Genomic DNA, 14,655 nt, shown 5'->3' with positions numbered 1-14,655 from the left:
TGAGTACGCTATGATTCTCAAGTTGAGCCACCACCTTGAAATTTAAAAGTATGCCATGGCACTCAAGCCCAAATGCTTGTTGGGTATATGCGACGCCATTTCAAACGAACGCAAATAAATGATAGGTTAAATAGAGTTTAACCCTGCCAAACGAGCCTCTTAAGCTAAGCTTAAACTTCAGTTAAAGTCGACTGAAAAACTGCACAATAAATTTAAGCGTAGTTTAACTGAAAAACTGAGTTGAACTTGTACTGAAAACCGCGCCTAAGAAAAAGCTGGAGAAATTTTAAAGGTGTTTTCAACAGTTTTAAAGCCTCAGGCGTAGCCCCAAGTTTAAGAGCTTATGAAAATGATGAAAGTTGTATTTACAGGTTTCTCAGTGCTTCTCAAATGAGGGAAGTGGTGGCCAAACTAACAAAAAAATTTATGTAATAAATATTTACATTAAAAAACTGCCAACGGGCTGAAGTATTTCATTAGCTCTATTGAACGAAAAATATATTAACATTGTTTTAGAATATGTATGAATGTATATAAAAACTGCATGCCAAAAGAAATAAAAAAATATGTTATTACATCAAACTGATGTGACCAAATTGTAACTTTTTGTTCATTGGCAAAGCGTCAAGGCTACAACTTTCCCAAAGAGGGGGTACTGCTTACCTGAACTCTTAGCAATCTACGCGCTTCAACACAACCCTGTTTCATTCGACTTATTACACTTTTTCCATTGCAGTGTGGTTGGTCCTTACTTTACTGGTACGGATGGACTTGGACAGATTCCCACCACAATAGAGAATTTTGCTCTCGATTCTGTGCACAAGCACCGGAAGTAATCCACGAAACCAAGGCCTGGTTTTTTAGTATAAGTTTAAACTTCAGTTGAAATTGACTAGAGTTTAACCCTGCCACTTTGGCCGCTTAAACTAAGATGAAAAGCAAGATGTTATGTTACGCTCAAAGTCGCAAGGTTAAACTCTAGTTAACTTTTACTGAAGTTTAAACTTGCACTGAAAAACTGGACTTAAGGCCGCCATACGATCTGATTGTTGTATTTCGTTCTAGTTTTAATCAATGTTCCCAGTTTCTAATGGCCACACGTTCTGCTTAGGATCCGGTCGAACTCTATTTTCCCGTTAAAAAAAAAATAACAAATACAATCTTATCCGATTCACATCTAAGCGACATCGAGATGAAGTTGTAAATTCTTGAATCTCGGGACAAAATCTCCACTCTATCACCTCTAGCCTTCCTGCCTGTTAAGTAAATTGACAAACGTACTATCTGTCTTGTGCAACCCTGATCAGTTGGTGTCATCTACTTGATATCCTGGACTTTGAACAACTCACATCAAAATGACGCGTATTTCGCAAAACGCTCCCGAACTGTGCAGCCATAAGCACTCACCATTCAGACGTTGCTTCCAAGAAAAAATGGCGGCCGGGAAACATTTAATGGTATTTTTTATGATCTAAATGTCCTCTGATCATTGTTGTTGTTGTTGTAGCAGTGCTTCGCCCTACCCAATAGGTGCGACCGATCACAGATTGTCATCAATATCCTCTAACGGGAGTCCAAGGAAACTTGCTGTTTCAACAGGGCTGGACCATAATGAAGGGGTGTTAGAGGCGTTGGTTCCACATTACAATAAAAGAGATGGTTGGTGTCATGTGGGAACACATTGCAAGCGGGGCATACATTTTGTATGTCGGGGTTGATTCTGGATAGGTAAGAGTTTAACCTGTTACAGTATCCAAAACGAAGTTAAGCTAGTGTGACTCGCGTTTCCACATGTTTTGGTACTGTTCTTTGAGTACTGGATTCACCGGGCAATTCCTGGCATAAAGGTCCGACGCCTGTGTGTGGAGTTCACTGAGGACCTGCTTGTGTTTTTTTGCTTCATACGGCTGAGTTCTCAGGTGCCGTATTTCCTCAGATGGCTCCTTAAGACCCTAGGCGGTGTTGGCTCATCAATCAGATGTCTGTTGGGATGCCCAGGTTTCTGGGTATTCAACAGGAGCTGTTTGGTTAGCGTCTCATTTCTCTCCCTGATGGGGAGTATTCTCGCCTCATTATGTAGATGGTATTCTGCGGACATAAGGAGACAGCCCGTGGCGGCTCTGAGAGCAGTATTTTGGCAGGCCTGTAGCTTCTTCCAGTGAGTAGTTTTCAGGCTTGGTGACCATATAGGGGACGCGTAGCATGCAATCGGCTGGCTAATTGCTTTGTATGTGGTAATGAGCGTTTCTTTGTCTTTTCCCCGAGTACTGCCAGCAATTGATTTAAGGATTTTATTACGGCTCTGGATTTTCGGTACAATTGCGGCTGCATGCTCACCAAAATGTAGATCCTGATCAAACGTCACACCCAAGATTTTGGGGTGTAGGACAGTAGGTAGCGTAGTGCCATCGACGTGGATGTTCAAAATGGTCGATATTTGGGACGTCCATGTTGTAAATAATGTCGCGGAGGATTTAGTCGGTGATAATGCCAGGATTCGCGAGGCGAAAAAACTGGAGAGATCAGAGAGGTAGCCGTTCATTCTGTTGCAAAGCTCATCGATCTGTGGGCCTGGGCTTGTGGCCGTGCAGTCATCGGCGTAGTAAACGATAGTAACTCCTTCTGGTGGCGAAGGTAGCTTAGATATGTAGAAATTAAACAAAAGTTCGAATAGGACACCACCCTGTGGCACCCCTTGTTTAATTCTTCTTGGTTTTGATGTTTCGTTTCTAAATTGCACCGATGCCTGCCGACCACCCAGATAATTTGCGGTCCACCTTTTAAGACATGGGGGAAGGGTAGACCCTTCCAGGTCTTGCAGTAGCGTGCCATGGTTGACGGCATCAAAAGCTTTTGATAGGTCTAGCTCAACGAGTACTGTTCTATGGTGGGGGTTTTGATTTAAACCGCAATTTATCTGGGTGCTATTGGCATTTAGCGCGGTGGTGGTGCTATGGAGTTCTCTGAAGCCATGCTGATGACAGGCTAGCTGCAAATTTGCTTTGAAGTAGGGGAGCAAAATGGCTTCAAGCGTCTTGGCTCCTGACGATAGGAGAGATATCGGGCGATATGACTCTCCTATGTTAGCTGGTTACCTTTAGTAGCGGGACCACCTTGGAAAGACATGTGCTAAATATTTGAAACCCTCTTTCCCTAGGCTTTTAAGCATCGGCATGGCTATGCCATCTGGGCCCACTGCTTTGGATGGTTTAGCATGACCGATGGCATCCTCAACCTCTTTGGCGGTCTTGTTAATTGGTGACGCGCTGAATTTATGTTTATGTGCGTGTCTATTGGCCCTCCGTCTATCTTTGTCGACCGTAGAATGCATGTTATATTGTCGGCAGAAAGCGCTCGCGCAATTTTTCGCATCCGACAGCACTTTATCGCCAAAGGCGATGGATACTTTGTCATTGTGCCTAAACGGATTCGATAGGGACTTTACGGTGGAGCAAAGTTTACCTACACCGGCAGAGAGGTACAACCACTTAGGTGCTCCTCCCATTTCGCCCGCTTGTGTTCATCCACAAGCAATCTGTTGCGTTGGTTTATATCCCTTATTTGGGGGTTCCGGGATCGAGCTGTCTTATAAGGTCACGTTCTCTCGCTAAATTTGCGGCCGCTGCCGGAAATGAAGCGGGAATGAAGCGAGCCGAGGCGGATTCAATTACCTTGTGAAGCACGCTCCCCTTGGCGGGCATCTGTCGGGATAGGGAGGGCAGCAAAGCGGCTGCCTGTAAAGGATTTGTATTCGTCCCACTTTCCTTTTTTAAAGTTATGAAAGTGCGTTTTTCTGTGACGATGAAGTCGGCGGTACGCTCGAGCGAAATAAATATAGAAGGTGGTCGGATGCCAATGTTACCATCAGCTGCCAGTTGACGCAGTTTACGAGTCCTGCGCTCACGATTGATATATCCGGCGAACTGTGACAGCTTCCTACCATACGTGTGGGGGCAGGGGCTGATGCTCGGCATTGCTCCCGACTCTACTACGGAGATTGTAGGTATGAGTGGGAGCAGCTGTATGAGTTGGTGGCGCCGTGGGGCGCGAGCAGCAGCGGGTACTTGTTGTGGCTTGCTGAGCAGCGGGGCTGCTGGAAGGCAGTGGGGGCGCTAAGGCTTAGACTACGGGGCGCCCTAGGGCAAGAGTGTGACCGTCCTAAAAAGATTATTTTCCGGCAGATGCAGCAAAAACATTTCTCAGGACCGGGGTCAGGAGACGGACCTAGATTGGGTTCGATACCTTCACGCAGCAAGAGAATACGGAGCAGTCCCGCTGCAAGGAGCTGCTGGCAGGATGACAATTTGTGGGAGGGACGCAACAAATTAGATGGGGTTAAACTGAAATGACAGTCCTTGGTCGGGAAAAATCCCGAGTCGCTCCGGTACATAGAACCGACCGCCTTGGGAAGCGTCCTGGTCATTAGTCGTCGTTTTTGCTTTTAACTTCCGGCAATCTCCGTTGACTTGAAATTTTCTATAATGTGAATTGTGGATTTTTTACGTGACCACTTTGCACTCGTTTCTTTCCAACTATCATTTCTATTCCCTTTAGCAGATCTTTCTTTTCACTCACACCTCTCGTTACACTCGCTCGCAACATGACCTCGGCGCATATAGCAACATATTTTTCGAGTGGAGGGTTTTCCTCTTGAGCTCACGGACGAAAAAACACTTTCTTGATACTTAAAGGGGCTACTACAGGGGATCTTGATCTTTGTTAGGGGAATGTGTATACCACACACAGTTAGAGCAAGGAGGTCTGAAAATTCCTACAAAAATGTGTGGACAGTAAGAATTCTTGAAATTTTTTGAACCTTTTGCACTAATCAATGCATAACGAAGGTGGCAAATACCAGCCAGTTCCCTTAGTAAAAGCTTGTAGGATAAGGAAAAAGCGAAAGTGAGTCATTATTTTCATTGACAAATTTACTCACACTGCTTAAGCTACGGGGCTGCTACTATGACTACTCAATTATAAAGTGCGACTGTTGTCCGTTACAGACCCCTGCTTGCATGGTGAGCAGACGGTTAGAACGCTCAAGCCGAGTGAGCCGGAAGTGCCCCTCCCCCAAGGCTCCATCACTTGCTGGCTCAACCCAAGTGTTACTTGATTACCGCATCTACCGCGTGAAGATGAGAGTCTCAGGATGATCGCACTACCGTAACTGCTTGCTTAGCCATACAACCACAACCCATTACCCACTTCGTGCGTCTAAGCAGGGATAATTGGATTAACTTACTGTGCCTCGGTCTTTTCGAGTGTACATATAAGGTATTGAAATATCCGTGGTACGAATCTCTACAACAGTTCACTCGAGTTGGGTACCAAAATTAAGAGAAACACATTTTTGTACTGAATAATTTTATTATTTATAGAAACTTCCTTAAGTCACCTAGTGATGGTACATAAAAGTCGGGTATGAATCTGTTACGGTCTGCTGTTATGGTCTACGGTAAAAGTCGGGTATGAATCTGTTACGGTCTGCTGTTATGGTCTACGGTTACGGTCCACTTGGGAGCGTTTTCGTGCGAACACACCTAGCGACTGGGGATGGGGCGAAAGTTGCGATACAAAAGTATCGAAAAAGAAGAAAGAAAAGACTGGCGATCACTAGCGAAAATTGCCATGAGTTTCCGGCAAGATAAAAAGCGTGGAAGCGTGGAAAAATTTTGGTGATCACAAAACATCCTCGCCGGCTGTGAACATACGCAAGTAATTGTCCAGAAACTAGGAAAGAGTCGATAGCGCAAAGCACCGAAACCGTTCTTTCCGACAAATCTCGTTTCTGTGCGTCTATTTTGGGTGGTAATAAACTCTGCACCGATTGTGTTGTGTGGACATAAGTTCCAGTTGAAGTAGGTCGGCGTTCGCAGTTACAGTTAGTGAGATAAACCTCTCCCTCTACGTTTACGAAGAACACTACCACCTGCGGAAAAGCGCCCAACACCACCTCCGCCTCCAGGGCCAGCAGTACGCTGCCGCGTAATACAATCAACGTCAAAGAGCCAAGTCATCCGGCTCGTGCAGGGTAGCGCGAAGCTTTATCGCCACCCGGTTCACTCGGTTACCTCTACCCAAAGCGCCCACCACCACCAACGGCGCCTAATATTATCACGGGCATGACCATCAGTAGTACCTCCCCCAACCCTTCCATTAGCGCCAACCACGAGCGCAACAACTACCAGACGTACCGCCACCACCAGCTGCAACGCACACAGCGGGGCCGCGAACATAGGCCTGCGGCCACTAATGTTAACACCTACAACAGGCGGTACCACCTACAACAATACTAACCGCATCTTTATCAGCTGCGTCCATACCGGCTACAACAATACTAGCCGCATCTTTATCAGCTACGTCCATACCGGCTATAACAATAATAGCGCAACCCTATCAGCTACGTCCATACCGGCTATAACAATACTAGGGCAACCCTATAAGCTACGTCCATACCGGCTATAACAATACTAGCGCATCTTTATTACCTACGTCCATACCGGCTACAACAATACTAGCGCATCTTTATTAGCTACGTCCATACCGGCTATAACAATACTAGCGCATCTTTATTAGCTACGCCCATACCGGCTATAACAATACTAGCCGCATCTTTATCAGCTACGACCATACGGGCTACAATATACCAGCTACAATGACAACCACAGGGCAGCGAACATAGGCCTGCGGCCAGGCCAATTGCGACAACGAATATCAGCGGGTAAAGCGGTGAGTTCGTTCCAATACTGAACTAAATATACGTATTTGTAGCCTCAAACTTGTTCTTTAGCAAGCTGCATCCACTTGTAGTAAAGTTAACTTATTATACCATGCAAAAAAAAAAAGTAGACGTAACGTAAAGTGAAGTAAGGAGGTTTAATTAACTTAGAAGCATAAAAAAGAAAACATATCTTAATGGTAGGCAATTTGTACTGCCCGTGAACCAAAAAAAAAGGTTTCAGGTATTAAAAGTTGCTTTGCGTTACAGTAAAATTTTAGTATTACAAAGGGTATTGATATTGTTTCTGTAAGGAATGAAGTTTTATTGGTAATTCAAGTTCAATTGCATTATCAGTTAAAACGCATTAAATTTATATTAAGGGATGCAATTAACGAGTAATGCAAGTTAACATACATTATCAACAAAAAAAAAATATATATATATACTATTTTCTATAATCTTTATCAGTAAACTGTTAAGTTTAGTGATAATGTAAGTTACAGTACATGCAAGTTTTTTTTTATTGCTTACTGCCATCTTACTAACGGCAGCATGGCCGTGCAAATTGTGAATAATTAATATGGCATCTACTTTATTGCTTTTTTTTCATTATCAACCTCAACTCAAGAAGTGAATGCATTGTCGAGTTTAACTTACAAATCATAAAATTTGCAGTGGAACTTCAGTCGCTTCATTCTACATGAATCTATGTCAAAAATAAATTTATACATATTAAAGTAATATTATTATATACATACCTGAAACCTTTCAAATCTGAATCATCTTCTTTGTTCTTTCATTTTATTATCTTAATTTTATTTTTTTTTTTGACTGAGTTGAACTAAACACAAAACAATACCAGCACTGACTGGTACATGCAAAACAGTTTACGTTTCACCTGAACAAGTAAAACGATTTAATTAATTTTACTATAAATTTAAAAATTTCACGTTCTACCTGAACAGGTAAATGACTTCGTTAATTTTTCTATGAATATAAAAGCTTACGTTTTACTTGAACATGTGAAACAATTTCTTCGAGGAGTATGATTTACCCCAAATTTAGTCTTAGTTGCGTTCATAACAATTTTCTTAGTACATGTTGTTGTTGTAGCAATGCTCGCCCCACCTAATAGCCGCGACCGATCACAAATTGTCATCAATATCCTCTAACGGGAGTCCAAGGAAACTTGCCGTTTCAACAGGGGCGGACCATAAGGAAAGGGGTGTTAGAGGCGTTGGTTCCACATTACAATTAAAGAGATGGTTGGTGTCATGTGGGGACACGTTGCAAGCAGGGCATACATTTTGTATGTCGGGGTTGATTCTGGATAGGTAAGAGTTTAACCTGTTACAGTATCCAGAACGAAGTTGAGCAAGAGTGACACGCGTTTCCCTGGGGAGTATGCGTTCCTCCTCTGCGAGTTCTGGATATTTTTCTTCAAGTACTGGATTCACCGGGCAATTCCCGACATAAAGGTCCGACGCCTGTCTATGGAGTTCACCAAGGACCTGCTTGTGTTTTTCCGCTTCATACGGCTGGGTTCTCAGGTGCCGTATTTCCTCAAAATGCTTACGGAGATGACTCCTTAGGCCCCTAGGCGGTGCTGGTTCGTCAATCAGATGTCTGTTGGGATGCCCAGGTTTCTGGGTATTCAACAGAAACTGTTTGGTCAGCATCTCATTTCTCTCCCTGATGGGGAGTATTCTCGCCTCATTATGCAGATGGTGTTCTGGGGACATAAGAAGACAGCCCGTGGCGATTCTGAGAGCAGTATTTTGGCAGGCCTGTAGTTTCTTCCAATGGGTGGTTTTTAGGCTTGGCGACCATATGGGTGACGCGTAGCACGTAATTGGCTGGCTAATTGCTTTGTATGTGGTCAAGAGCGTTTCTTTATCTTTTCCCCAGGTACTGCCAGCAAGGGATTTGAGGATTTTATTACGGCTCTGAATTCTTGGAACAATTGCGGTTGCGTGCGCACCAAAATGTAGATCCTGATCAAACGTCACACCCAAGATTTTGGGGTGTAGGACAGTCGGTAGCGTAGTGCCATCGACGTGGATGTTCAATATGGTCGACATTTGGGGCGTCCATGTTGTAAACAAGGTCGCGGAAGATTTAGTCGGTGACAATGCCAGGTTTCGCGAGGCGAAAAAACTGGAGAGATCAGGGAGATAGCCGTTTATTTTATTGCATAGCTCATCGATCTTTGGGCCTGGGCCTGTGGCCATTATTGTGCAGTCATCGGCGTAGGAAACGATTGTGACTCCTTCCGGTGGTGAAGGCAGCTTAGATATGTAGAAATTAAACAAAAGCGGGGATAGGACACCACCCTGTGGCACCCCTTGTTTAATTCTCCTTTGTTTTGATGTTTCGTTTCTGAATTGCACCGATGCCTGCCGACCACCCAGATAATTTGCGGTCCACCTTTTAAGACATGGGGGAAGGGTGGACCCTTCCAGGTCTTGCAGTAACGAGCCATGGTTGACCGTATCAAAAGCTTTTGATAGGTCTAACGCTACGAGGACTGTTCTATGGTGGGGATATTGATTCAAACCGCAATTTATCTGGGTGCTAATGACATTTAGCGCGGAGGTAGTGCTATGGAGTTTTCTGAAGCCATGCTGATGAGGGGCTAGCTGCAAATGTGCTTGGAAATAAGGGAGCAAAATGGCTTCAAGCGTCTTTGCCACTGGCGATAGGAGAGATATCGGATGATATGACTCACCTACGTTAGCTGGTTTCCCAGGCTTTAGTAGCGGGACCACCTTGGCCATTTTCCATTTCTCAGGTATGACAAAGGTGGAAAGAGACAGGTTGAAGACATGCGCTAAATATTTGAAACCCTCTTTCCCTAGGTTTTTAAGCATCGGCATGGCTATGCCGTCTGGGCCCACTGCTTTGGATGGTTTAGCGCGACCAATGGCGTCCTCAACCTCTCTAGCGGTGATGGTAATTGGTGACGCGCTGAGTTTGTGTTTATGTGCGTGTCTATTGGCTCTCCGTCTATCTTTGTCGACCGTAGGATGCATTATATATTGTCGGCAGAAAGCGCTCGCGCATTTTTTCGCATCCGACAGCACCTTATCGCCAAAGGCGATGGAAACTTTGTCTTTGTGCTTAGTCGGATTCGATAGGGACTTTACGGTGGACCAAAGTTTACCTACACCGGTAGAGAGGTTACAACCTCTTAGGTGCTCTTCCCATTTCGCCCGCTTGTGTTCATCCACAAGCAATCTGATGCTTGGTTTATATCCCTTATTTGGGGGTCGCCTGGATCAAGCTGTCTTATAAGGTCGCGTTCCCTCGCTAAGCTCGCGGCCTCCGCCGGGAAGTGGGGCCGGATTTCGGGAATTCTCCCGGCGGGAATGAAATGTGCCGAGGCGGATTCAATGACCTTACGGAAGGCACGCTCCCCTTGGCGAGCATCAGTCGGGATAGGGAGGGCAGCAAAGCTGCTGTCTGTTGCAGATTTATATTCTTCCCACTTTCCTTTTTTGAAGTTTATGAAAGTGCGTTTTTCGGTGACGATGAAGTCGGCGGTACGCTCGAACGAAATAAGTATGGGCAGGTGGTCGGATGCCAATGTTACCATCGGCTGCCAGTTGACGCAGTTTACGAGTTCTGCGCTTACGATTGAGATATCTGGCGAGCTATGACAGCTTCCTACCATACGTGTGGGGGCGTCTCCGTTTATTGTGCAGAACGTCGTTTCGTCTATTTGATCCGCCAACATCTCACCCCTACTGTCCACCCGCAAGCTTGAATGCCATAGGTCGTGATGGGCATTGAAATCGCCTAAGATAATGCGATTGTTGCCAGTGAGTAAGGCCTCGATATTAGGGCGGTATCCACTGGGGCAACAGGTGACAGGAGGGATGTAGATGTTGATGATTTCTAGATTTGCATCGCCTGACCGGACAGGTAGGCCTTGACGTTCTAAGACATTGTCACTGCGGTCGATGCCAGGATCAAATATATGATATTGCACAGAGTGGTGTATGATAAACGCGAGGCCGCCTCCATTTCCGCTCTCGCGGTCTTTCCTGTGGACATTATAACCAGAGCAAGTCTGCAATGCAGATCTTGCTGTGAGTTTAGTCTCTTGAATCGCAGCAATGCGGATGTTGTGCCGCTTCATGAAATCGACTATCTCCGTAATCTTCCCAGTTAGTCCATTACAGTTGAACTGCAGAATTCTGAAGTGCATGAGGGGTGACGCCGCCACTCTAGGGGTAAGTGAGGGGTGACTACGCCTAGGTTGTGGAAGGCCAGGACGCAATTGCTGTTGTGGCCTTGGGACTGGGCGCCCTTGGGCAAGCATTGGGGTACCCGGATGATTTGGGTTTGCGACCTGGCAACATGGCGCGATGAAACCCGTCGAGGGGGTGCCGTCGCGGAGACCAGAACATCTAGGAAAGTGGCACCACCCAAGGCAGGAGCTGCATTGAGCGGATGTCGCAAACCTATATATTCTGTGCTGGCAGACGGTGCAAACGGAGGCAGGGACTAAGAGTCTGTTTCCCTGACCTGCACGATTGCTGCCAGAAAAGAGGGGGGGAGAAAAAGACGGGGGCAGGGGCTGATGCTCAGCATTGCTACCAGCTCTACTACGAAGGTAGTAGTTATGAGTGGTATCAGCTGTTTGAGTTGTTGGCGCCGTGGGGCGCGAGCAGCAGCGGGTACTTGTTGTGGCTTGCTGAGCAGCGAAGCTGCTGGAAGGTAGTGGGGATACGCTTAGGCGTAGACTACGGGACGCCCTTGGGCGTGAGCAGCAAGGAGCCACAAAAGATTTATAAAAGTTACGTGGACGTCGGGTTTTGGGATCAAGCCCAGAACAACCTGTCCGATGCAACCATCCCTTGCACGAGACACACTGAACAGAGTATGACCGTCCTAAAAAGATTCTTTTCTGGCAGATACAGCAAAACCATTTCTCATGACCGGGGTCAGGAGACGGACCCGGATTGGGTTCGATACCTTCCCGGAGCAAGAGAATATGTAGCAGTCCTGCTGCAAGGAGCTGCTGGGAGGATGACAATTTGTGGGAGGGACGAAACAAATTAAATGGGGTCACACTGAAATGACAGTCCTTGGTCGGGAAAAATCCCGAGTCGCTCCGGTACATAGAACCGACTGCCTTGGGAAGCGTTTCTTAGTACATATTACATATTAGTGTCATTATACTATGCGTTATACCAAATTGATATTTTGTTAAACTCAAAAATAAGTTCTACTACAACAACATATTAATTTTGTAAGGGGGCCCCAATTATCGGAATTTGTATCCAAACTGTATAGCCCTAGAATAGTTTTGTGAATGAAACAAAAACGGGCATTTAACCAAATTTTTACTTTGTAAGTAATATATCTACTATTCATAAGCACGTTTATTTACAATTTTTTTTTCACACCAAGCGCTTATAAATAACCCTTGTCAAGAAAAAAAGGGGGTGACATAAATATAGGTATAGCTTTAAATATTTCTTTTATAGCATACATACGTTAATAATAATGAAATTTGAATACTTTGTAATTAAAATGGGAATGCTGGTGTTCTGGCTCATTTAGAAGACACGTAGGGTCTACAGGTAAGGGGCCACCGAAATATTAGGTGCGTCGGTGGCCATGGATTTTGAGGGTGGGTATAAGCACCGGGCGTCGCAACAACACCCGCGGCGCCCCCAAGTTATATTCGGCCCTTTTTGTTTATACCCTTTTGTATTTTTTTCAGTATTTTTTTTTTATTTTCAGAGTTAGTAACCGGCCATGTCCGGTTCGGTAAATTTTTTTTTTTTGCGTTAGATTTTTTTTAGTTTTTTTTTTGAATTTGAATTTTTTTGGTAATTTTTATAGCCTTATGCGTTTACGTTATGTTAATAATTGAATTTTTTTGAATGTCAACGGTCTGTCCGTGACATCCGGTTCGGGCGGATGTTGTTTTATTTTGAATTATACGCGTTTTGAGTCGTCTCTGCGCTTTTTGACAGCTAGTTTTGATAGGCATGATAGGAACTTTTTTTCTGTTTATGGCGCAGGAACAGTAAGGTTGACAAGGACCCGCCCCAGCCGACAATGACTAGCCACTGTGCACCAACACATCATGCCGACCGCCTTCTTTACTGCTTCCACTGTAAAAGCGATTCCATAACAAATCGTTCATTTTCGACGGGGTTTTGTAGCACCTCCTTCAGCTCGTATTCGCTGTTAGGCCCAGTGCCAGCGAGTAAAGTGTGAAAACCGCAATTGTGACCGAATAAAATATCAACTTTACAACTGCAAAATAGACATCATTAAGGAGGATGATTTAGGATCTAGAGCCATAAACAAAATCTAAACTTACACATCTCCAATCATGAGCGGCGCTCCGGCACAATTTCGCCCGCCTTCACCAACTCTGCACAAATCTACGGATTGGGTTTGCCAAACAGCAAAGCTTTACGTTCCACACAAGTCTCAAGAGCGCTCACGAGCGCGCCAGTGCCCGGTATACGAAATTGCGGATAACGATGAACCTGATCGGCGTTGGTGGCGATGAATAGACACTCTGTATTCGAAGTAATAAAACTGCACGCTTTCAACATTTTATCGAAATTGAAATATTCATCGAAACCCACAATTACAGCGCCCACATCATGGTTGTTCTGCGCGGCTAATTGTTTGACAACGAGTTCTTCGAACTCACCTTTGCGGGTATCGGGCCCAGGACCAAAACTTTCGATACCAACTTCAATTAAAGCCGCGCGTATGGCTTCGGCGCCAATAATATAAACCTTTTTATGGAAATCACAAGCTTTTAGATACTCGACAATGCCATGTATCGGTGCTATAATTCGTGTTTCAGGTATGTCATAACCGATTGCTGTGGCTCTATCCTCCAGATATCATGACGAGTCTTAATGTCATTATTTGTGACAAAATAAATTTCTTTGCCGTGAGATTTAAGCAAAGCTAAAGTTTGATGATAGGAAAAAACGAAAAATATTTTCAGATTTAAAAAAATATTTGACTCAGCAATTTGGCTATTAAACGATCGTGAAGAGTAGAGGTCAATAGAAACTCTTTCACAGTACCTCAGATTCGTTAATCTCTTAGCCACTTGCGCTCTTTCATACTCTCTCTTGATTGGTTTCCCACTCAGTCATCACTTTCACTTTCACTTATACTGATTCAGTGCAAAAATTAAACAAAAGCCATAAACTATTTCTTTATCACTTACCATCACAGTCTGTCAGCACCGTATCAAAGCTACGGATCCATTTTGCCATTTCAGCCTTCGTTAGCTCCAACAAATTTTTTGGCTTTAACTTGTGCATGTTTAGCATTTATTTTGGATATCTTTTAAGTTTCTTTTATAGTAAAATTTTGTTTGCTACACAAACTTGTCACTGAGCAATGTCGTCGAGTGCTATAGTGAATTGCTCTAAACGACCACGTCAAAGTTGATCATATTACAATAAGTCACTTACACATGTATGTACCTTTATAGTTGTTGGAGTTTGATACGTGCTCTAAGAGACAATAAGAGCAAAAGAATGTCAAGAAAAGGCGTTAAAACGTTTGAAGGGCAAGGGGAAGAAGTTCTGGAGATAAGCAGCTAAATTCGGCAATGATTTCAACATATGCACTCAGTTGATAGGGGCATACATATGTATATATACATACAAATGCAGGCACAATGTTATACCTTGCGGCGTTCCTTAAAGCAAACCTTTCTGCTCCAGCTTAGATCGATCTGAACTTGATCTTTCCCCCTTTATCTGCTTCTATAAACGGCCTTTGATAGGAAAACTGTCGGGCCGAAACATTTTTGTACATTCCTACAACGCAGGTACTGGGCTTTAATTCTTTGAACTTTGTTGTTGTTTTTGCAGGGATAAAGACACTCCACCGAAGGTTTTGTGGAGTGTTATCGACATTGGTGGTTCTTTGAC

The 14,655-nt window shown here is 44.4% G+C and overlaps 1 pseudogene; it reads right to left on the bottom strand.

Moving 5' to 3' along the window:
• Positions 1–12,656: 12,656 nt before the first annotated feature.
• LOC137252369 (uncharacterized) lies at positions 12,657–14,453 on the bottom strand (annotated as a pseudogene).
• Between the last annotated feature and the right edge of the window lie 202 nt (positions 14,454–14,655).

Source organism: Eurosta solidaginis, chromosome 5 (assembly GCF_040869045.1).
Source record: "Eurosta solidaginis isolate ZX-2024a chromosome 5, ASM4086904v1, whole genome shotgun sequence".
In the NCBI taxonomy this organism is placed as follows: Eukaryota; Metazoa; Arthropoda; class Insecta; order Diptera; family Tephritidae; genus Eurosta; species Eurosta solidaginis.
The sequence above is the reverse complement of the archived record's forward strand: the minus strand, read 5'-3'. Positions and strand labels throughout refer to the sequence as shown.